This window comes from Coturnix japonica, chromosome 5 (genome assembly GCF_001577835.2).
Source record: "Coturnix japonica isolate 7356 chromosome 5, Coturnix japonica 2.1, whole genome shotgun sequence".
Classification (NCBI taxonomy): domain Eukaryota; kingdom Metazoa; phylum Chordata; class Aves; order Galliformes; family Phasianidae; genus Coturnix; species Coturnix japonica.
This window is the reverse complement of record NC_029520.1, coordinates 48813928-48839210: the sequence shown is the minus strand read 5'-3', so window position 1 is coordinate 48839210 and position 25283 is coordinate 48813928. Positions and strand designations below refer to the sequence as shown.

Genomic DNA, 25283 nt, shown 5'->3' with positions numbered 1-25283 from the left:
GTGGTGGTGTGGTAGCCACCCTAATGATAGTATTATGAAGACATTCAATTGTCCATCAGCTCTTAGTTCTAGTGCCAATCTGGATTGGTGGACCATATGAGCTAACTTGTCTGAAATTTATCCTAATGTTATCAAGATTGATAGCTGTCCATGATTGCTTCATCCTTGCCTGAATCTGTAATATCTGAAATACAGACTTTTTAACTCTGAAATGGATCACTGCATGCTAATCTTGGTGCAGCTCTAGCAATGCACTAAAGTCAGCATAATGCTAGTTGGTATGTGTTACCTTCTGAACAAGAAAATGTAAAACATGGAGCTGTGATCCCAAATGCTGGTTGTTTGTTAGCTATGCCTTTGTTCATAGCCTCATGAAAAGAAAATAACTGGGGTTGACTGCTCCTCTAGACTATCTTTGTGAACATCTGACAAATGCTGTTGTCCTTCATCGTTTGTTCTTTAAATCAGGTGGATGTGCAATGGTGGGTAAGAGAATCTTTGTTTCTACTGTTTACAGTCTCCATTTCTTTTCTTCAGCAAATATATGGCCCAGTGGAACCCCCTTGTCTAATTGGATCCTTTCTGCCTGGCAGCATTTTGATGTTCTTTCAGAAGAATCTGAATATTAGTCAGCAGTGCACAAAATAGAGATGCAAGTATATTGAGTGTTCATTCAGATCTATTGAGTTTTTTCATATTTTTGTAACCCAAATGAGTAAATGCCTATTAAAAATGGGCTCAAGAAACCTATGCTACCAGACTATAAGGGGCCTCAATTGACTGGAGGTATAGCGTGATGTATTATAAGCTTCTCAGCTTTAAGCTCTTTAGATCCTGGGAATGCTTAGCATGGTGTTGGGATACATGGAGGAGAAGTAGAGTTTTGCTATAGTAAAGCACACAGTGCTGAGGCTATCATTGATTTTCTGCTAGTGCCAAAGTGAAATGTTTTGCAGGTGTTATTTTCCTGTGGTGAGCTACAAGCTCAGTCCAACATGCATCTTGCTCAGGGGGTAGGAGGCTGCTGGTAAGGAGCAATGAAGTTTCTTCTTAATTTCCTCTCTCCTTGCCTTTGATTAACAGACTGTCAAGGCTGTTCTTCACTTGCAGCACTGCAGCAGTGGCAGGTGTAACCAAGACAAATGTTGCTGTCATTGAACTTGACTGTGGCAATGCAGTTAATGGTGACCCCAAGAGCTTATTGGGTGTGTCAGTGTCGACGTATTTTCTCAGAGCATGAGCACTTCAATCCATCAGAGTGGTAGCCTGAATCTGATGGAAGCAGAAGGATACTTTCAAAGACTGGAGCCCAATAGTTTATGTTTTTTGTTCTCTCTGGCTGAGGACCAGAATTCCTTGGGAAAAAGAAACATGAAACATGTCAATCTTCTGGTTCTGCTTTCTTGCAGTAACAGAGGAGCATCGTGATGGCCTTGCTGCCTCATGATCTTCTCTTGTCCTCCCACTTGTCTCGCTTGCACTCTGAAAATATACTGTTTAGTCCACATTAGTTGGTAAAGAGCCATCCGTGTCTGACTTCCTACTAACACTGGGAGCTGAATGCTCAGGTTCTTAATGCTGTTTCAGGACTTTCCTCTCCCTTGATCTACCTTTCTTATGAATGAAGTACTTCTGACTGGGAAACCAAGAAGTCCATACATCTGATTGAAGAGGACTTCAATCAGAGGTATTTTGTGACTGAAGGATGTAAGCCTCATACTTGACATTATGTAAGTAGCATGCCATCTATTCACTGGGCAATGTGTATCCTGACACTTATATTCCACTGTTATAACTAAGTACTCTGCAGTGATATGTATGTACTTGGAGCATCAATATTTTATTTGCTACATAGTTCAGACATTGTCAAGATTCAAATACATGTTGGATTGTGTATAATTCTGCATATAAGCATTGTTCCCAACTCCTATTAAAAAGAAAACGAATCCATGGTGTTAGTTAAGAGCTTCAAAATCAAATATCTTCAACTCATCAAAACCTTTTTCTTAAAAATATCTGAAGCATTAAAAATATAGAGAGATAGCTTTAGAAAGCTGTTTAAATGAATATGCATTTTTTGTCTTTAAATTTGTACATGTTAGGATGTTTTGTTTTACTGCCTGTGGCATTTATTTTATTGTTAATTACAGCTGGAAGATTCTGGTTATGGGCTATAGAGGATTCTCTTGGGTACTGGAGAAAGCATAGCAGAAAAGATTTTTATAAGATGATTATTACAGTAAGGAACTACTCAAGGTATGTGCATAGAAGTGTGGCTGCACCCCACACACGGACCTTGTAGATGCATGTATCCGTACATGAAAGACAAGCAAAGGAAAATGTGTCAGGCTACAAAGCCAGTATTCTCACTGCAATGTTTTTAAGTGCAAAACAAGTGAGAGATTTTCCCATGCAATTGTTATTCTTATTTTCAGTGGCTAAAACTGAATTGCCTGTAAAGCACATTATGTAAACTGACATTGAAACGTTGGCCATTGCTCCAGAGAATCTGCAAGGTAGGAGGTGGCAATCAGGATGAGTGGGAAATAAAGATCTTTTAAAAGACTGTAGTTCCTAAGAAGTGGCATTTTAACCACATGGTTAAAATTGCTTTTCTACTAAGAGAAACGTGATGTTGCCGGCATGTCTTGAAACAGCCAGGAACTGGAAATTTTTAGCTGAGGTTTTGCCCTCCTCCTCCAGTCTCTGACCTCGAAGAATTGGGTTCATGGCACTGTCAGAACAGAATGAATGCAAGAAAAGCTTACATAGTATGGAGCACTTGTGTAATGCATAGGGCCCAGTTTTTAAGTAGGCCCACTTGGTAGAACAGAATTGAAAGATTCTTGTATAGCTACAATATAATCTTTGTAGCCTGATGATGTTTTTCTTATTGCTGTGAATCTTTTCCTTTAATTAGGGATGAATTAAATGTAGAATTATTGGCACAAAAGCAATCAATCACCCATAGCACTGGATGTAATCTGTTTGAGAGCAGGATACCAAACAGTAGAAACCTGGCTGAGAAGTCCACAGAACAGCCACTGTTCACACATGCAAGCAATGTAAAACATGTCCCACTTGTGACTGGTGTATGACCTGCAACAAACAAATGACAGAAGAGGCTCAGACAATTCCCCTTCTGCCCATTGCATGCAAGCAACAGCAAGTCTGAAGTATGAGATTTGTATCATGTGGCTACCCAGCTAAAAAAGAACTATCTGTCCCCCACTTTCTTTATCAACCTGCTTGGACACATTAACAAATCAGACAAATTCTTTATGCTCAAGGACAATCCAGGATGATGAAAATGGAGTATGATGTGGTGCCCTAAGGTGGTATAAAGCAGATATATTCTGGTTTGTGTTTCAAGAATGAGCCTGCAAAACATTGCTGTTGTTTTTCTGCTAAGACAATCAAGCAATTGTCTTGATGACTTCAATTCTGCCAAGACTGTAACTTTCTCAGCACATCTGTAATTGAATAGTAGTTCTGCTCAGGATTATCTGTCTTTTTTAGGCTGTTCTGCACATTCTCCCTTTAACAGGAGATGGGGTGGGCCAGGCCATTGCTGCAAGTCCCAGCAAGTTGCCTGCAGGAGCTGTTCCTCTCAGAAATCATCAGAATATTGGTTACAGTAAGCCAAAACTTCTGCAAAAATTTACATCGAATGGAATGGGAGCCTTCATGGGTCTGTTTGGAGCTGATTTGAATTCCAGCTTAGAGTTTTGATCTTGTATTAACCTCAACAACCTGATGCTGCAGAAGTCCACTCAGACTTAATGGGGATGAGGTCTGCCATTAGAGCTCTGCAGAAAGCACTTCTCCATGCCTTATAAAAAGAGTGAGACCCAACAGCATTGCAGCATATGTTCCCTGGATATACAGTATTCCTTTCATACTTGAATAATAAAACCGTAAGAGGGCTTCTTTCCAAGACATGTTGTCCTACTCCTCCTGCAACCACTCTGCAGAGAACAGCTTCATTTTCTCACAGCTGTCATCTTGTAGCCTCTTTGGTAATAAGGTCTGCACAAAGCACCTGCTCCTTTAGCAGCTTCTGACAGAAGGCTTCAGGCAGAGCCAAGGGGGTACATCTGCCTCACTTCCTAATTTGCAAATAGATTGGCAACAGCTGTCTCAGCCATTCCTTGAGCTTCATTGTAGATACCAATAATTGTGGCTTTTTTTTTTCTAGTATTTCTGTCTCTAACAAACCTGCTTGAAGTCACATTTCAGGTAGTCAGTAGGTTTTCCTTTGTGTATCTGAAATCCCCAAAGCTTCCTTGGAGTGGTGTAGGGCAAGAAGTGATCGACTAAAAGACCCTGTTTCAGGTCCAAGGAACTTGGCAGATGCCTGTATCTTCAGGACTTTGACTCTGGTTTTGTTCCATTTTGGCTAGCTTGAGCCTCTCAGCAGCCGTATAGTTAGTTTGTCGGGGTAGACTCTTCAACATCTAGTTACTCATTTCCTTCAGTAGCCCCTCCTGCTAATATTTATGAAGAATGGCATTAATTCTGCCAGCTTTGCCTGTAAGAAAGTCAATGAAATGGGGAGAGATCATGCCATTGGGATGACTACAAAAGTGGTATGACCTTTGTTCTACCCATGTCAGAGATGGCAGTTGGCAGACTGAGGGCCTCTCCCATGAGAACAGCTATTGAACTCATTATAGTGACTTTGAATGGAAGTTAAAGACGTTCTGGATCCTCTTTACTGAGATCTATTTAGTGGGTGGATTGTGCAGTTACTCACCTTACCTTGCCATGTAAAGCAGTTAGGCTTGTCCTCAGATATCCAGCTCAGTGAAGTCTAGGGTGGACCCTGGAGGAACCTTCCAACATTCTTCCTATTGAAGATTAATTCTTAAGTTATTCGAAGAATCTTTTATTTTAAAATGAAAAATAAACTTACTGTTGTCACTTTATTAAAAAGAAAAAAGAAAAAAGTGGTGCACAGAAAAAGGCATGGATTCAATTCAGAGGCCTCTGGCAGAATTCATCAGCACCCAGCTTGACTGAATGCCTGATGCAGGCAAGGAGCCAAAGAAATATAAGCTGTCCATCCTCTTTATTTGTGCAGGATGACTTGGAAGAAGCTTGCAGAGAAGGGCTGAACTAGAGATGTTCAAGCCACATTTAATTGAGCAGATTTCACCTCTTGGTGGTGCTCCTTTTTCACTTCCTTTCCCCCTACCTCCATGCTGTAAAATCTCACCTCCTCTTGCTGTCTCACAGATTACATAACATACACTCATTATTTAAGCTGAGCATACAAAGGTGGCTGGAAGTCAGCAGAGTGGGGTCTGGAACAGACACTTACTTCCAAGGTGGACCCCTGGAAGAGAAGGCAGCAACTGAATGGTGGAGGAACTGGACCTATCTCACTCTTGCCAAGAAATGAGTTTTCTTTAATGGAATGCTGAGTCTTTTGTGCTAAGAATTCTAGATGTGTTTTCCATTTACATAAGCAGGAGGTTAAATCTTAGAAGTTAATGAATCTGCTGAATGGAAGAAAAAGAATCAGCAGCAAAAATGTGGTCGCCAAGCCAGAAAGCTGGGCCATGGGGAGAGGGATCACTGGTGAGTGGTCAGAAGTAAAGTAAGGCATCAGAACCTGGAGGTTCAGTGCCAAGCTCTTATTCTGTTGGTAACGCATGAAGAGTTGCTTAACCTCTTAGTGCCTCAGGTTACCATAATGGTACACCATAGTACTTAGTTATCTTTTGGGCATTTGAAAGGTTTATGAATGTGAGGCTTGAAAAGAACATTGCCATCAGAGGGTAAGGAATACTGCTATCTACAGATGCCAAGAAGCATTTGTATTTTCAGCACTTCTGTTAAAGGCTGAATGGGGGAAGTGTTCAAAAATAATAACAATGAGAAAAGGAAGCTATTGGACTTCCTTCAGCCTCCCAAAGGCTGTTTGTTTTGGGGACTTGGGATGAAGTTTAGTTTAGTTTTAGACCTTCTGTGGAGGAAGGCAGCACATGGTGAGGTGTTGTGCAAATCCTTCTGCAGCCCCTGGAACAAGAGACAGGGGAGCAGCCCAGCTTAACTTGCAAGACAATCTTGTCCCTCACCAACCTGAGCTAAGTAATTTTACAGGTTCCATCTGTGACATTTTCAATGAAAAAATATCCTTTTAAAGTTACAATTTTAGACTCTAATTTTAGGAATTTTAGGTTAAACTGACTGCCTGTAGTCAGTATAGTACTACATTTTTAGGTACTGCTGATATTGTAAGTTCCATCCTCTTCTAACACCCTGTTGCTAGGAATGACTGTGTTTGATTTCTTTTCAGGCAGTTCAGATAGCGGTGAAAAAAGTCAAGCTAGAACTGAATGCTTACAAAGCAGAACTTATCTGAGAAATGTTCCCTGAGTTCAACTTGTGCTCTTTGTCCTTTTTTGATTCACAGAAGTGGGGAACAAGCCCAGCTTGGTGTGTGATGGAGAACTGAAGTAGCAAAGAACCATGTGCAGCTTTGATAACTGCTGGCTGAACACTATGAATGTATGGACAGGCTTGACTGTCTGTGTAGCAGCAGACTGATAGCTGTAATGTGAATAGTTTCTCCTTCGAAGCAAGCAGCAAGAAGGGAGGTGTGCAAGAAGAAACCCACTACTGTAATGGCCCCACAGCTATAGACCACCAAACAAGTTTGGGAAGGCAGGACTGGATGTCTGCTGCATCAGTGAGCTGAGGGCACATCTTCACATCAGCCCGATTATTCTTCACCCCAGGAAAACTCTCTGAACTGATGCTGAAACCCTCCCTGCTGATCAAAACCTCCTCATTTCCCACAGGATTCCCTGTCCACTTGGAAGCAGACCACAGGCTGGTGCACAGCACCCATGCAGCACCAGCTAAATAAAGCCTGGTGGAAATTCTGCTGATGTTAATAATTCAGTTCGGAGTTCAGGGAAGCTTTTGACGTACTCCTACTCATAGGTAGACACCAGAGATATGGAAGTAAAAATACACATGGAAAAGCCAGAAATTGCTTGTTGCTTTAGGCTTATTTTAATTTCTTGCTCAGTAGGGAATGCATTAGTCCTTCACTTCACTGTGCTGGTGTAAGTAAAAATATTAGTTCTTCAGCTTTGGTTTTTCTGGTGGCTCTGGGGCTAAGAATCTTTAAATAATGAATGTACCATCTGTCAGTAAGCTTAGCTACTATTATTTGGATTATAACCGGGAGTGTATGTCACAAAATAAAACAATCTTCCTAAAAAGGAAGCGATAGATAACAAAAAGAAATAGGACACAGAAGTTGTGGATTCTCTGAGCAAGGGGAGATACTGAAATTTTTAAACAAACATGAGTGTTTTTTTCCTGTATTTGCTATGGTGCAAGGCATGAGTCCCTATTAGGCAGCTCGTGAGATTAGTTCCCAACACACAATTAAGAGGATGTTTTGTCTCCATACCTTAACTTGATGCTCATTATGGATACTCTTCTTGTTCACTCTCTGAGACAAGTCAACCAGGGGGTCCTGGAATCCTCCTCATACTGGGAAAATGAATGGCATGAGAGAAGTAGATATAGAAAATCTTGTTTCTGAAATCCAGAACAGAGATCAGGTTATGAAGAATATGTTTAGTAATAAAAGTGCCTGTTCTTTTCCCTAATACCTATACATGCAACTTACCAAATCTCAATTTTGTCCCCCATTTCAACTTGTCAGCTCCACTATTCCCAGAGGCAACCAGTAACCATGCTGTAGTAGCCAGTGATCAAACTCTGGATTCTGGTTGTCTGGAAACTCTAGAGAAAGGTCCACAGTATGCACAGGTAACAGGAATTCTACAAGCATGGAAAGGCTGGTGCTTCAGGCTCACTTCCCATGACTCAAAGCCAATCTGTTCAGAGCATCATGGGATCATAGATTAGTTGTGGAATCATTTGAGTTGGAAGAAACCCTTACAGGTCATCTGATCCCACTCCCCTGCAATGAACAGGGACACCCAGGGACACTCCATCAGGTACTCAGAGCTCTGTCCAGCCTGACCTTGAGTGTCTCCAAGGACACCACCAATCCACCATCACTCATGCTAATGAGTCTGTCTTCTTTCTTATAGCCCTCCTTTAGATACCCAAAGACTGCTCTCAGATCTCTGCACAGCCTTCTCTTCCCCAGGCTGCACAACCTGTCCTTTTGGAGATGTTCCATACCTTGGATCATTTTTGTGGCCCTCCTCGGGAGGTGTTCCAGCAGGTCCATGTCTTTCCTGTACTGAGGACTCCACATCTGGATGCTGTACTCCAGGTAAGGTCTCACCTGCAACAGAGCAGAAGAGCAGGATCACCTCGCTGGACCTGCTGGCCACACTGCTTTTGAGCAGCCTGTAGAGACTGGCAGCATGTGCAGAGATATCTACAGGACAAATACCAGTAAATCTGGCATTCATTATGGGCAAGGTACTACTTCAGTAGTATCTACAGCTACTTGTATGGTATAACTAAATCAACATCCTCTAGCGCATCACTTTCCAGACTGTAAAATGAAAATCAGTCCTTATTTCTTCTGTGTCCTTGGAGCAGGAATTTCTTTCTGAGTTTTAATTGCAGAGCACCTCTGGCTTAGTGATAAAAATATAGAGGGTGATTTGCTGCAGAGCTGGGGATATCATTTCAGGCTTTGCACCAGACTGGGTGGTCATTCAGGCTAGAAGGCCAAAGGTGGCTTGGTTATCATGCAGACCACTTCCCTCATTTGGGTCCCATCAGTTTTAGGAGCAGTAAAACATACCTACACTAACATGATGGACCGCATCAAAGTGACTTTAGCATGTAATTAATGCTCAGGGTCATTCAGAAGAAAAATAATAGGTAGGAAGTAGAGGAGGCAGGGATCTGTAACTGACAATTTGGTATCATGTCTGTTCATTTCTACACCGAGCCAAAGATGCTGGTGAACACATATGCAAGTGGAATAGGCAAGCTTCCATTTCACAGATGCTTTACCTTCTGTAAAATACTTTCTATGCCCTCCTCTTAAACTCATCAGAGAGACCTCATTACTCAAATCCAGGAATGCGTGTCTGGAATCAGGAGCAGAACAAACCCAAAGGCTAGTGTGGGCCTCCGGCTCACTGGCAACCAGGCCCAGGCTTGTCATCCTTTCTGCTTATCTTCTTGATTTGTGGAAGGAAAGATGAGGCTTCAGTGAGCAGTTGCCTGTTTTTTCCTTGAAAAAGCTTTTTTTTCAAGCACGAGATGTGCTTGCACTGTTCCAGCACACTCACAGCTTCTCTTGTGTGGAACAGGCTTTTCAAATTCTTTTCCTGCTCTAATGATCTTTTAAAACAAACACGAGTTTTGTGTTAATTTTGTGAACTAGTCGAGTAGTGCACAACTGACATACTCCCTTAGCAACTCAGGTAGTGGAATTCTCTTCACGTGCTCCCTTCCAATGTTGCTGGAAGTCATAGACACCTAAACTGCTTCTTGGGAAGCTTCTACACCTGGAAATGGTTTATGTCTCAGCAAATAAGTTCCTATCCACATGAATCATCAGCTTCCTATGACTAATGACATGTCAGTTCAGCTCTACACTGACATGGATAGGTGAAGCTGTCCTGCATCCTTTGACTGTAGAAATGTAAGACACCTGGGTCAGAAAGCCTCATTTCAGCAGTAACTCTTAACTCAGTGGCTTAACTTTGGCTTTGGATATTGTCAGCTGCTTACAGCACTACCACAGCCTCAGGGCTTTGTCCCTCCCTGCAAACTGTCAGGCATCATGGTTCCCCTTCCCTCCTGTTACAATCAGAAAGGTCAGGAAGAGCAATACAGGAGTGCAAAGGGATGGAGTGGCGTTACAAAGAAAAAGGAAAAGTACTCACCCATCTCTGAAGATCTAGGCTCATAAGGAAAACTCCACAAGGAAGGCATCTCCAACCAGAGATCCTTCCCTAGTGGCAGTCAGTCTTTAAATGGGGTCTAAGAGAGATGCTGCCATGCTCCACCCCTCCCCATCACACAGCTGAACTGCCTTCAGCTGTGCTCTCAGGGCTGATCAGGTCCTTTCCCCAGGTGCTCATCAGTGGTTCAGGCTGTGACTCAACAGTTCCCATACACCTCCCCATCCTAACCTTCCCACAATAGGCCTGCAAGGGTCATGGAGCACTTCAGGAATGTTGGAGCAGAAAACAAAGGCATTCAAATGGAACATGAATTATCTTCACACTTGTAGCTGGTTATTATCTATACTCTCACTTTAATGCAGACTATTTTTTTTTGCTCCATTGATCGACTTATCTTAGTTGGGTAGGGGAGCCATAAAAGAAATGCAGTTTAATGTATTAGATGCATTTGATAGAAAACCCTTCACTGATTTTTTTAATAATGAGAAATAATCTGTCTTATCACCCCTGTCAGCTCCTGATTCTATCAGTGTGAATTAATTCTATAAATCCAGTAAAGTAAGTTTCACAGTAAGAATACGACCCCATTTACAGCTGGCAGGGATTGGATACTCATACCCATCCATGAGCACTTCTGTGTCACCACATCAATGCAAAGAAATGCCCATCACATGGCTGACATCCTGTCAGAAAGCTGATGGGCGCGCAGACCAAGACAAGTCTTAATAGAAACATGGCCAGCACAGGCTACTGTTGAAGCCTATATCTAAGCCTGCTCTAAACAGGACATAGGATTAGACTGGAGCAGAAGCATGGCCTTAACAATTAGCACTTTGTCTCAAAGAAACACCATCAAAATTAACCCACTGAGAAAGCATGGAGGCACATTGCTTCCCAACAGCTGAAGAAAATGGGATTGCTGATTTGTCTGTGAGGATCCTGCCAATTAATCTTTTTCCCTCTTCCACCAGTTCTCCTAGTAACATAACATGTTTGACATTATAATGCCATCTCCCAGTGCCACTGATATTCTTAAATTAGCAACTGCAATTACACACACACAAAAATTTCTAGTCTTACTTTTACTTCCCCACCCACCTTTTCCATCACTACAGCACTACTCTTCTGCTTCCCCTCCTTCATCATCAGTTCATCTCTTAGGATTTGCTAAGAGGTTCCCCCAACCTTCCATCCCACCCCCTGTGACATGGCCCAAGTCTCCTACCTCCCCTGCTGTAACATTCAGCAGGCAGATTGTATGCAATTGTTGCAGTTTACTCCTGAGTTTCAGCCTGTGGTTTCTCACTCTTCTAACTGCTCCATCAGGTAATGGCACACAGTTGAGGTCTGGGTGCAGCTGTGCCTCTTCCAGCTGTTTTTAGCCTGATTGCACTTCACGTCACAAGAAGAAAGAAGAAAAAATGATATGAAAAGGCTGTTTGACTCCTAAGGCTCCACCAACACCACCCTTTCTCCCTCTCCCTCATCCCATAGAACACCTCCCAAGATTTGTTCTGCCTGTGCATTTAATTCTTCATGCATTTTCTCATCAGCTTTTGACTGGTGATGTACTGTTCCAGTTGTTCTTCCCAACTGTACCTGTCTGTGTATTAGACCAGCATCCTGCCTTCCTAACCTAACATAAATCAAATCTGTGCTGATGTGTACCCTAGGAAGCTCTTAGGATAATAAATGGGTGGTTTTCAATGATTTCTGCTCTGTAAATAGAGACTTTTTTTTTTTTCCTTCTGAAAATTATATGGAGTTCAGTAGTTCAAAGGAATCGCAGCGACACTATCAAATTAATTCTTTCAACAATACGAGGTGAGCTTGACACAAGATATTAATTACTGACATCTATTTTCGTGTCAAATGCATAATGAACAAAGAAATCTGACATGGGAAAAGCAGAAACCATTTCTGGACTGCTCCTTCTCAAGTTACCTCCTAAGGTGGTTTCCGCATGTCACTTCCAGCCTCTGTTTCTCCCACTCTCCAGAGTTTTCTGGTTCTTGATTATAAGGAGCATTTCATCAAGGAGTGTCTCAGCCCATCACTCTCTGTGGGGAGAGGTGTCTCAGTAAGGATGGAAGAACCCCCAGGGCACAAAGAAGCATGATGAGAGCCATGGGACATTTCAGAGGGGTCCGGGAGGTGCCATTTCACATTCAGAGCTGTCCATGTCCTGCTCAGGCTCATTCCATTTCGTCCAAGATTCATATTTAAGCAGGATCGTCTCTTGATAGGAAGGCAAAGTTAACTTGCTGAAAAAAACAAAGAGACTTATTAGAATGGAATTGTAAGTCTTTCCCTCTTGTTTATGCAGCTGTCACACCAGTATGGATGCCAGATCACTGAGATCAGATTTAGGCTGAATTTCTTGGGTTGATGCGTGAGTTTCTTGAATTACCACAAGTGGGATCAAAAAGAAAAGACAGAGGAAAGTGCAATGTACAGTGCAATATTCTAATATTCCAGGGCCAATGAAAGAAGTAGTTAAGGTTAACTGGTGATTCAGGACACAAAATGAGCAAAGAATATTGACATTCAGATTTGCTAGAGGTGCACTGTGCCCAAAGATAGCAAATGTGAGGGAATCTACCCACCTACAGATGAATGATGCTATGCTATCTGCTATAACCAGAGCTAAGCTTGTATAGAATCCCTTTGTTACACTGAGATCCAACAAACCAGTTTCTTCTATTGTGGTATCATGACAAACTTGGCAGTGGAGTGCAAACATACCTCCTTTCATGTTGCCAACCTGATGAGAGGAATAGAGATTCTGTTGTTTTAAAGCTGAGTAATTCTTGCCTTTCATTGTGGCTGAAGATTACAGTGAATAAGCATGAGGTCAGGATTCCTAAACTAAGGAAATACACACACTTCAAACACTTTTGTCAACTTTTACTTAACAAAATCTGCTACAAATATGATTTTGTATGAGAACAGATGGCTCAATCATTTCTGTTTCTGCTGTATATTTTGTTTTGGGGAGATACAGTCATTATCTCTGTCTCTGCTGGTTTTCTTCAGCTTTTGTTTTATGTCAGTTTTCACATTTATTACATTTCTGGGTGCTTTAGAACCCAACTCTGGCACTGCAAAAAAGAGAAAGTAGCTTTGCCAATTATTTTCATAATTTCTAAAAATAATTGTTTCTCATTCCAATTTGCAATGAAATATCAAATTTTCCTGCCCCTAGAAATTCTAGTCAGCTCCTATTTGAAAGAGAGGGGCCAAGGGACACAGTTTAAATTGCTGGATGAATAACCTGCGTGCTCTGCATGCACTGAAAGAAGATAGATTACATGTGGCTCTCTCTCTCATCTTTCTCTAGAAGATCGTTCTGTTTGATGGACAGCCAGGCAAAGGCTGAAAAGTGCTATAGATAGATTTAAATTGCTTCTTTTTCTCTTTCCTGACCAGTGGGGTTTAACTTGCAATGTTTAGCAAGGAACTATGCATTCCATTTGGTACAGATTCAGAAGCACAATAATTATGGGAATAAATCACCAATATCTGCTCAGTGCTTGTAGAAATTCAGATTATAAAGCACTAGAGAGCTCTAAGCACTAGCTGATAGGGAAGACAGTGCTGGAAAGTAATTTGTCTCTGAAGTTACCTCCCTAAGGAAGAAAGTTTATTATCTTAATAATATTCCTAAATGGGGGGACCAGAAGTTTGGAAATGGATACTCTTCCTACCTATCTGGGGCTCCTTTGGATCTCAGTCTTCAAAAATATTCCAGTTTTTAGTTCCTATGGAAAGCAATATTGGCTAAAACGTCCGTATATATGTATGCAAAATAGAATTATTTTTTATGCTCTTGGTCCTCTTGAAGGAGTCAGAGTTCAAGCCAATTTCCAGCCAGATTCACTATGCAACATAGATAGTCTTGTTTGCTTGATGTGGGATGCGGAAACCCACAAGTGACCAAGAAGTTCTCAACCCTTCCAAGTGGGAAATGCCACCAGCATTCATGCATACTGTACACAACCAAAGCGTTTTCTGATGCGTATACAGACATCAAAGCACTGCTGTTTCTGTTTCTTTGTGTGTGGGTTTTTTGTTTGTTTGTTTGTTTTAAAATGTGACATACAATAAAGCAAGTAGGAGCTCAGCTGTTGAAGAGAGGAAGAGTGATAGCTGGTAAGACACAACAGTAAATGAAATACCTTGAGGCTTCTTGGACAGTCCTTGAGTATAAGGATGGAGTTTCTACAGACTTCAGTTGAATTACACTGAATGAGGAGTGCAGATGATACCTTATTGGTATTGATCCAGACTACCTTGCCAAGGATAAGTTCTTATCCAGGTGGAAGTCTATATTCTCCAAGTATAACATTTTATAAATGAGAGCAAGCAGCTAGCATTAACTACAGTGGATATTTTCTTTCTGTGCTAAAAGCCAGTGTTGGAAGGCAAACAAGAATCACAACCTTTTCTGTTCTTCAAAACTTTGGGTAATATGGATTCCAAACTGTTTAAACTTGGAACCACTGAAGTGCTAAAAAAACATCAAAAACCATACAAAATATTATATGAATATAATTCAGTGCCACTCATTCCTCTTGCTTTGATTAAAGTAAGAACAAATGACTTTTGACATCTTCAAAACAAATTGGGACAACCTCAAACAGCCTTTTACTTTTATTTTTTTTTCTGTTTTATCTAACAGTAGTTTGAAAACAGTATCCAGAAAAACACTTCGCTTTCAGTGAAGCTGCAATGAAGATCTCTTCTAGGTAAAATATTTCCAGAAGCTCTGGGATTGAAAATGTAGTGGGTTAATATTTAATCTACAAAAGATCAGGTCTATTTCCTGGCAAGACCACCTGGCTGGTGATTACTGGAGAATACAACCAATGTACACAAGTCTCAGGATAAAGGTTTCTGTCACAAATAAATCTGAGTCCCAGCAGAAAATAAATGGAAAATGGAAGAGGAGAGACTGCAAGACTGCGACCACATAAACTGATTAAGATTCAGGTCGTGCCGACGTATGACAAATTCCATTGGGGAACAATAATTCACTTTACTTTGGACTAGATAGATTAGGAAATGTGTTATCCTGCCTTCATTCTCAGAGCTGGTATTTCATATGCATGGGAAATATGGAACTCACTGTATCAGTAAGGAATGAAGATGCAGCAGGGAAAAAACCTGAGGCTCAGCCAAAACTTTTTAAGTGACAAATGACACTGAGATATGGAGTCTTATTTTTGGAACAGTGATCTAGAAACATCTGTGTCTGTTTCACGTCTCTTCAAACCTCTTCACCTAATAATTGAGGATCACATCCTAACTTAATAAATCATAGTCTCAGTGATTAATTCTAGTCTGTCTCTGGAAGAGAAAACTGGTACAAATACTTCTGTGAACAAAAAGAGATTGTGTATTTGTAAGTAATTTAGCAGTTGTCAACACTGGTTACAGAAATTTTAGGCAAACCCAAAGCCACTAAATATTATTTTTCTGTAGGACTTCTATAGCATCTTGGTTTCCCCTTTTCAGACATCTTATTCTAAGAACCTTTGTCTATTGCCCAGAAGTGGGCTTTATCAAGTTTATCAGTATGGTGTCAAGTGACATCAAGTGGTGATTTGAAGAAATCATTGTCTTTCTATCAGAGCAGTGGTCACAAAGTGCTCTGCAAACCCCCAAAATTGAGGCGCTCCAAACCATAGTAAGATTACAGCATCGGTTCACGGTGCTGTGTTAAATATGTTCACAAATGTGTCATCTGTATGTAAGCATGTAAGTGAAACTAGGTCCCTTCCAACCTCATCCATTCTGTGAGTCTGCAGTTCTCTTGGGCTGCATCAGCACTGAAATATTGAAAACAATTGCCAATTGTTTTGCTTTAGTTTGGTTTGAGGGATTTTTGTTTGTTTGTTTCTTTCCTTGCTTTGTTTTCCCTCAGTTGTTTAGGATGCCATTTTCTAGTGTAAAAACAGCCATTCTCATAACTTTCGACTGGCTGTTGTTCCCACAGTTACTCTGTAAAAACACTCTAAATCAATTAGAATCAGCCCAGCTTTTGGAAAGGGAATCCAGTACTTGGAATCTTATTATCTGGACTAGTTGTAGATTACTATCAAGTCTCATGTATTTTAATAGCTGCAGAGATTATGTGCCTTATGATGACAAAAATGCTATAAATTTAGCTTAGTTATTCCTCATGCATGTTGTTTCTATCTTAGTCTCAGAGTTCTGTTGATACTAAATTATAGCAACTTTATAGAATCACAGATTTGTTTGGGTTGATCCTTTAAGATCATCCAGTTCCAAGTCCCTGCTATAGGCAGGGACACCTCCCTCTAGATCAGCTGCTCACAGCCCCATCCAGTCCAGTCTTTAATGCTTCCAGGGAGGGAGCATCCACAACCTCACTGAGCAACAATTCCAGCATCTCACCACCCTCAAGGTAAAGAATTTCTTCCTGATATCTAGTCTAAATCTACCCTCTTCCAGTTAAAACCATTTGCCCTTACCTTATAGCAAACTGTCCTTATAAAAAGTCCCTCCCCAGCTTTTCCGTAGGCCCCCTTCAGGTACCAGAAGGCTACTATAAGGTCTTGGAGCCTTCTCTTTAAAAATTTATCTCTACTTTTAACAAGTACTTCAGATTTAATAAACTTAAATAGGTTAATGTCATCTCAACCATTTCTCTCACTGTCCTTGTGATCTATTGGGATTCTGCTGCTCCCATCTTTTTCTTTTACTAAGGTTGTTTTGATAAATATGTAATACCACAGAAATGAACAGTGAACTGAAAGTGCCTCTAAGAAGCTGTGAATCAAGATTGCTAATAGTAACTGTTGCATGCCAGATCTGTTTCAGGAGATTTGTTTTTACTCAGCATTTCAGTTAAGGTACACTGAAATCATTGCAGCTATAGATATTAGACATGAAACACCCTTCTCTCTTATGAGATATTCAAAGATACAGAAGGAAAAAAATGGTCTAGGAATAAGGAATACTGACACATTGAGAAAGCATTTGTTACTTAATAATGTTCTTTGTGATGCATTTGGTAAAAGGGGACAAATTTCCTACAAATTGGAAAAAAATATGGCAGGGCTTAATGTTCTGTGGTTATGGGATAGCCCTGGGTCCATCATAAAGAGGAAAATCTGCATTACTGGACTTCAGTCAGACTTTGCTTCCAGGCCCTGCGAAAGGAACAAGTATGAGAGGCCAGAAACAAGTCATCATGCTCTTATAATGTTCTAGGGTAGAATCTGTTTGGGTCTGTCCCAAAGATAAAGTACGTTTTCAGGTGTCAGCACATTCATTGCATCTCATACCCCTTCAGTGCTACTGACTCAAAAATCCATAAAATTTCAGCAGTGCTTCATATCCCAGTGTACTCATATTTCCATGTAAAATTATATTAGGATCAATTCTTGATCAAACATTCAAAATGTCACTGTTATTTACCATTTCTGCAGTCACTCTCCTTCATATTTTCCATTCCCATCTTGCTCAGAAACTAATTTAAAGAATTCTTTAGAGATGGGAATTTCTTACAGCCTTTTCGATCTCTCTAAAACCTTTGAATTTAGAGGACTGGTGGCTTTTAGCCATACAAGCAAAACACGTTCCAGATACATATTTGCCAAGCAGATTTTAACTACGCCCTATAAATTAAAGAATCGGGGGCTTTCTGAAAAGCAACAGAAACCTTTTCATCAGTGGAACTATGTCAGTATTTTACTTAACTGCAAAATAGTACTCATTACATCTAACAGTGCAAGTAGGAGAGGTTTACATTTTATCCCTATAAATGAGCAAACAGTCCAAATCTTGAAAGAAAAGAATGAAAGGGAATTAAGCTGCCTGCAATGGTATCTGCCCTAAAATAATCACTCCTGACCACTGTATCACAGGTGCTTCCGTTTTTCAATTTATTTCTTAATTACATTTTCCTTTCAGAATTTTCTTTCTGACTTCAGGTGCCATAATTCATCTGCCTTTTTCCCTTCCTTTCTGAAAATTATCATAGACTCATTCAGAAACTAAAGGAAGGGAGCATACTGGAACACTGATTGAAACAGCAATCACTTTGTTAGGAACCAAAATAACAAATAGAAAAGCTTATAGGTGCGAAGAAAACAGCAACAAGAACAAAAACAGCCATTTAAAAAAGCTATCCAAGTACTTGTGGGTAGAGACAATATTATGCTATACTTTATATCACTTATAAATATAGATTGGCACATGGAGAGAATTTAACATGCTTAGAAAGCACAACAGGATGTATGTTTTCACCTGGGGTAGATGTGTGAGGCTTCTGTCTTTAAGTAAATCCAGAGGAACTGCATGGCTGATATTTTATCCCAACACTTGTAGTCCTGTATGGTGAAAGGTTACTGGTGAGCCATTGAATTTGGGATCTCTATCCAATCAGTGACTTTATGAATGAATGGAATAACTTCTGGCATCAAAATAGCCTGAAAACTTCCTCAGACTCCAGAGTCCCCGTGGCCGATCAGGGTTCCAGAACAGCTCCAGGGACTTCTGTGGAGACCAGAGGTTGGCTGGCTGTGCATGAGTTTCTAGAAACGTGCCCATAGGGTTTCTATGCATCAGCAATCAACCTCTGCATGTTGTCTCTCTGTGTTCTGGCCAGTTGGAGGAAAGCAGAGTTTCTGAGCAGTCCGTCATAACACGTTAAAGCCTCTTCTGTCTTGTTTGTATCTCATTGGCACTGTGCTCTATTGAGATGTATTTTTGCTAACAAAATCTGAAAGCCTATTAGGAGTGACTTTTGTGCCTTTATCAGCAAAAATAGAAGATTTAATCTGATATGAAAACTACTAATCCATTAGGACTTGGACATTTCATTAGTATGGAAAGAAGCTCTCATTGCCTGCTCAAGCTCATAAACTTGTCTCCAGCTGGAAGGGAATGGTATGTAGTTTGAAATCCCAGAGTTGGGTAGTACATGTGCTGAGGTGCCATTTCAGTCTCACTTGCCCTAGGGAATGCTTGCAACACTTAAAGCCTATACTTAAAGGTTGCATGAGGAGAGATTGCTCCTTGTTATGCTGTTCTGCAGCCAGCAGCATTGCGCCTCTGTAGTTACTGTGCCAGAAGCTGAAGGGTTTCTTGGAAAAGTGTTCCTTGAGTAGGGATGGATAATAAACTACTGACCAGCCAGCTGAGTTGTCCCTATCAACATCTGAGGGAAAAAAAAACAAAAGGAAAAATCATTTCTTGAGCGTTAAAGGGGTATGGTCTTCCCACTTAACGACATCAGTTCCTGTCTTAGAGGGATGAAATAGTAAATGACACACTGAAAGTTGTCCTGCATCTTTTCTTCCCACTATCACTCTGTACTGCCTTACCCATGCTCTGCCCATTCCTCCTTTGGTCTGTACTGTCCTCATCAGTGCATCTGTGTCTTCTCTTTTCCTCTTCTCTCTCTTCCTCTTCATGTACCTAACCGGACTTTCCTACCCCACTGTTTGTCCTCTCTCCCTTTTCCCAGGCTGGGAATGGGATCTTCTGTATTAGCTCTTCTTCATAAGCTGTCATAGATTTGAGCCTTGAAGGATGGTTTTCTTTGAAGCATTCTTAGAGGGTTCAGGAACATTTCAAGAAGGCTCTGCTGCTGTGGACAAAAGTTTGTTGTATTGTTTTCTTCCCCCTGGTACTTCATCCAGCATTAGGAAAAAAAAAGTACACATAGGCTGTCACAAATGTGGGGTAGATTTGTTGCAAATCTAAAAAAAACAAAACAGACACATAGTGTATGTAGAAAACAGGAAGTTTTGCCCTTCTTCATCTTCTTCCACTGGTACTTGGGTGACAAAACTGAGCTTTCAGGACTCTTAGGGGAGTTTTCATGAACACTGGTGCAAACCCCATCTAAATCTAAATACTGGTGACCTAAGAACCTTAAGGCTCAAAGAAACTTATTCAGAGAACCAAGGATTAAACTTTGAAGTCCATTCCCCTGGATTGCCAATGGGTAGAGATTGGCTTCCCCAGAGAACAATCCAGAGTGTTGATATTACCTTTAAAGACTTGCCTCCCCACCTACCAGCAGAACACAAAGTGAGCACTTCCTGATGTCCTTCAGCCCCATAACTGCCTGCTTTTTAAATTATATTACTAATCTGCTGTACAATCTGATAGCTGAGACATGCCTCTGAAAAAAATCTTAGCAACCTGATACAGCAAAAAATATTCCTGATCCACAAGTGCATGATTCATTAGCAGAAAGACAAAATAATCGGTGTATTTATCTGACCACTACAGCTGTTACACAATAGCTATTTGCAAATCCAAGGTTTTGTCTCACAGCTGGCACAGCCTGGCTTAGATAAATATAAAACTTGCTGTAAGGGAATAGCTTGTAATTGGGTTATGCACAATGTTTTAATTAGATTTACGTAAATGCAAACAATGCACTGAAGAAATCAATAGCTTGAAGAGCTTCTTTGATTTTATTGTTTAATCCAGCAACATCAAGTCAACTGAACTTAATAGCATGCTTACATTTGCCCCAAACTTCCAAAATGTCATTCTTAAAATGACTGATAGCACATCTTAAATATTCAGTGCTGTGCTGCACAATGTGCCCGATGGAGTGGGTCCATTGCACAGTGCCTTTTATTGTCAGTCTGGGTGCCTGCAGACTGCACCTCTCCAAAATGAAGGAAGAAGGTAAGAAGCATTCCAATTCTAGAATTTCACAATTAAACAAAAGCTGAGCCATCCAAAATAGTACAGGTTAACAGTAACTCACCTGACTTGGTAGCTTGACATGAGCTTTCCACTTATGGGTGTTGAAGTAGTCAGTATCTCCACAAATAGTAGAGAACGAAGCAAGGTTTGTTACGACTAGATGTACAAGCCTGTGGGCTGCACATATCATGTTTCGTGGATGTGTGTGCAGAGATCTTAATGAGAAAAACAATAATTTTTTAATTATTAATTTCAACTGTGAGATTGAAAATGCTGTTTGTTTGGGTTTTTTTAAGTGTTATGTGGTGATAATGTATACCTACTGTATCTTACAGTCCTGTTGTAACCCCTTCTCCAAGGTTTAGATACCATCTCATATCTTCATTCTTCTTCCTCTGTTACGCTGCTTTGCAGGTTCCTCTTTTGAAACTCATCTACCTCGTTCTTCACCTGAATCACACGTCAGAGACTGTATAATCCTCTGAGACTGACACTGCAAACTTTAAAAGTATCAACATCCAAAGCTGGAAAAATCCACTAAACAGGACATTATAATTAAGTGGATTTTCACAGCAACAGAAAAAGGCAGAACTGTGACCCCAGAGATCAGCCCCTCACTAAATCGTAGAATGTTTGTGGTTTCTAATGGCACTAAGCAAAACAAAACTAAAAGGGTTGCCAGTATTATTTTGAGACAGCAAAGAAAAATACATTTCCTGTTCTCTTTTCTTCTTGTTCTGGAGTTCTAAATATTGCTCTTAAACAGTTTTGGGAAAGGGATCCAAAGCAATTCTACTTCATATGACTTCTTAGAGTGGAACACTTTATAGTATGAGATAGATATAAGCAATAGAAAACAGATCCTCTTAAAGCAAGTATTGTTAATCAGGCCTTTACTACATGCACAAACATTCCCTGAAATGGATGTCAGACCGTCTTGCTTTCAGTAGGTGGTGTTTCTCTTCATTTCACATAGAAGTTAGTGTTGATAAATACATACCATTAACTGAATTAAAAAAACAAAAGCCATATGTATCCTCAGCAATGTTGAGCACTCACACCAATTTGTTCCATCATAAACTGAAATTAAAAAAATGATGCAAGTATAGGCACTATCATTACTGTGGGCTAAAGATTTCCTTCTATTAGAAGCGTAGTTAGAGTGAATACTGGAGGCACATTTATCCTTACACAGTCACTAGAGCTGGGCAGATCAGACTTAGAACTCTCCCCAACAAACGCAAATCAGGGGTAACATTACTGAAATCTGTACAATGAGTTGCTTTGATTCTATAAAGAGAACTTGAATCATGAACCAGACATAGATGTGAATTTTCATACAGCAATAAACATGCATATATGGAAAGAAAGTATTTAAAATAAAGACAGCAACCACTAGAATAAAATGCCTTTCAGTTCAGTTTGTGAACTGTAGGCTCCAGCAAAACCCAGTTCGATATTTGGCAGGCAGGGAATGAGGAAGAAAAGCTGAATCTTCAATAAAAGTCCTGCTTGTATTCACAAGAGTGATGTAGCCAAAGTAAGCTAATCTGAAATTGCACAAAGGAACAGACATAAAGATGGAACAAGACACAACTGAAACCGCAAGAAATGATAAATTAGGGTCAGTGCTGTTGTGGACTTGACAGATCCCCAGAACAAAGAATGGAAATTGGTTCCACGGGGTAACTAGAAGCCAATAACAAGTGAGTGAGTAGGACAGGAGACTGCAGAAGAAAACAGAAGAAATAAAGTCCTTCTACAAGGTAATAGATGCTGGACAATGTTGCTTACCTATAGTTCCACTTACCTGCAGGAGCTGGGAATCACAAGTAGTATATTCTGACATCCTTATAAATGAAGTCACACTGAATGACTGATGGGCCTGTTGTTTACTCCCCTTGCAATTAGTTTTGTGGTGAGAGCAACTACATTGCTTGTGAAAATTCACTACCCATCTCTTCTGAGCCACTGCTGATGTACAGACACAAAGTGTTCCTTCAACTGACCGGTCTAAGAGGAGTGGGAGTGATTTCCCTCCAACAGGAAGAGAGCTGTAGTCACCTTAAACTGAGCTGGTTCATAATGGACTGAGCAACCCAAGTCTTTCACTCATCTACTGCCCCTACCAGCTGAAACTGTTCTGACAGTATAGTAGGGGCAGTTTTCTCTGTTCTGTATCTTACAAAAATTCAAAAGGCAGAATAACAGGAGATCTCCCTCCTGTTTATAATCTCCCTTCAAATGTTAGAAGGTCATAAGTAGGTCTCCCCAGATCCTTTTCCAGACTAGAAAAATACATCTCTTCCCAACTGATCACAAAGCCAACAATAAAGGAACCACTGGTAACTCTTCATTAGCGGCACTTCCCAGGAACATTTGCCATTGTAACTCTGTTCACATACTCATCAGTTGAACTCAGACTTGGGTGAAATGATCAACAAGATAAGACATGGGTAAGGCTGGCCACATATCTAAGGTCAGAAGCTCCACTTAGTATGAGGGAAGAGTCTGCCACCCTTTCTTCCAGGTTTGGTGTGACTACTTTATTTGATGCCAGTTATTTCAGTGAAACTACCCATGCAATAAAGCAATCCTAAATTTCCAGAAGATTGATAGAATCCAACTCTACCTCATTAACATGGCTATAGTGAGATGGTAAAGGCAAAATAAACTGCCTGGTATAATTATGTGTGTGCCAGATGTTCTTAATCATTCCACTTCAAACCTCCTTTGCTTATTGCAATTCTGAGCTGTTTCTGAATATATAGGAATTGGTAAACATGAGTAATTAAAAAGAAATAAAAAGGATTCTAGAAGTAAATTACTGTAGTTTCTGCAACATTATGGTATAATATAATTAGCACCTCTAAAATCAATTTGGGCTGTAAGATGGACATTATATTGCACAATGGATGTTTCATTTGTGATCTGCACTAAAAACATAGTCATTTTGTTACTGTGGTTAAACATCTCAACAGAACTGTGCCAGGCAAGTAAGGAGAAATTTATTCTTACAGCAGATTTATTAAAATAGAAACAGCAAGGCACATCTCAGCTGGTGTAAATCACAATACTTGCACTGGCTGTTGTATGCTGAACTTGCACCAGCTGAGCCTGTGACCCATCCTCCATTTGGATTCATGCAAGTGAAGGTTTGTCAGTAGCCCTGTTCATAATAAATGATTTTTGGCCCTGTAGCTAGAACTCCTTCAAATCAGACAAAGCTCCTTTACTGAAAAAAGAAGAGACTCCATACTTAGTCTGCTTTTTTATCCTATTAATATTTGGAATCTTATTTTTAATATTTGTTTTTACAAATTTTGAGCATATGAAGAAAACAGCACAACTGTAGCGTAGAACGTCCCGAAGAAAATAGATTTTAGTTCAAGGACAAAAACAGGTCCGTTTCCTTAAAGCCTCAACACCACCTGGGTTTCATCTTCTCCTGAACACCCAAGATGATGATTCTTTTTCAAGCACAACAGTTAGATCTGCTTCTAACCTGGCTTTCACTGCAATGTAGATACTGAGTTATGTCAATTGACAGCCAGGCTAGAATAATGCTGCTTCAATGAGTCTCACTGTGGGAAGCACAGTGAATGTTGTGTACCTTGACTTCAGCAAGGTGTTTGACACCGTCTCCCACAACATCCTTGTTATGAAACTTAGAAAATGTGGGATAGATGAGTGGACAGTGAGGTGGATTGAGAACTGGCTGAGCTCAGAAGGTGGTCATCACTGGCACAGAGTCTGGTTGAAGGCTTATAACTAGCAGGTTTCCCCTTCTATGGAGATACAAAAAACCCAGCTGGCTACCTACCTGTGTGACCTATTGTAGGCAGCCTGCTTCAGCTGGGGGTTGCACTTGGTGACCTCTTGAGTTACCATCCAACCCCTGAGATCCTGCAGCTTTGTCTCATTGTGCTTTTACAGGATTGTTCTTGATGTGTAGCATAAAGTACAAATATTTTTATTAAATTTTCAGCTTTCCCTTCCTGTATGAGGAAGTTTCTGCTTTCAAATGTGTACAAGGATAGATTATTCTATTATAGAAGTCTTAGCTATCCCTAATCTTTAGGACTTAATTTGAGTTCAAAACGTATATTTTGGTTTATCCAGTGAACTGGGAGCTCTGTTTGAGGGACTTAGACCAAAGATACAGTATAAGCAGATAGGTTGGTTAAGCTGATTTTTCACAGCTCAAGTGGGTCTAATGCACATCATGCTTAGGATTATCTTTATACTTCTGGTTTAATTTGACAGAATTTGAGCATTCTCTGTGTAGTACAAAGTACAGCTTGGAAAATAAAAGGGAACTAGGCTAATGTTTCATATATGAAAGAGTGCTTGAACCTCGCATAAATCATCCATGTCTTCATTCTTTCATACATTGCTCAGGGAGAAAGTACATAGTTTAGCAGCTCAAATCATATGATAAGGAAACAAGAGGCCTCAATTATTCAGATATCTCAGGTTCAACAACAACAGAATGGAGGAATTATGACTGCCCATTTGGAGAAATCTAAAACCAGACCATAATCAGCATAGTACTAGAACATGACAGAAAACACAGCAATGATAGCGGGTAGCAGAGTCCCAAGCTACAGCAAGAGAGAATAAGCCCAAGTGCAGCAGCAGCAAAGAAAAAAAGAGAAGAAAAAGAAAAAAGCTGCCTACCTTCAGAAGACCTCAGGTAGGCAGAAATCT

The 25283-nt window shown here is 40.4% G+C and overlaps 1 long non-coding RNA gene across 2 annotated transcripts; it reads right to left on the bottom strand.

Moving 5' to 3' along the window:
* Positions 1-16872: 16872 nt before the first annotated feature.
* On the bottom strand, positions 16873-25283 carry LOC107315281. Of its 2 annotated transcripts, none has more exons than XR_004307584.1 (4): positions 25254-25283; positions 20897-21023; positions 20635-20788; positions 16873-19062 (listed from the first exon to the last, which is right to left on the bottom strand). It is a non-coding gene; the product is annotated as an uncharacterized LOC107315281 (long non-coding RNA). The 2 variants fall into 2 exon arrangements; XR_001555853.2 differs by having other exon boundaries at positions 20897-21073; positions 25254-25282.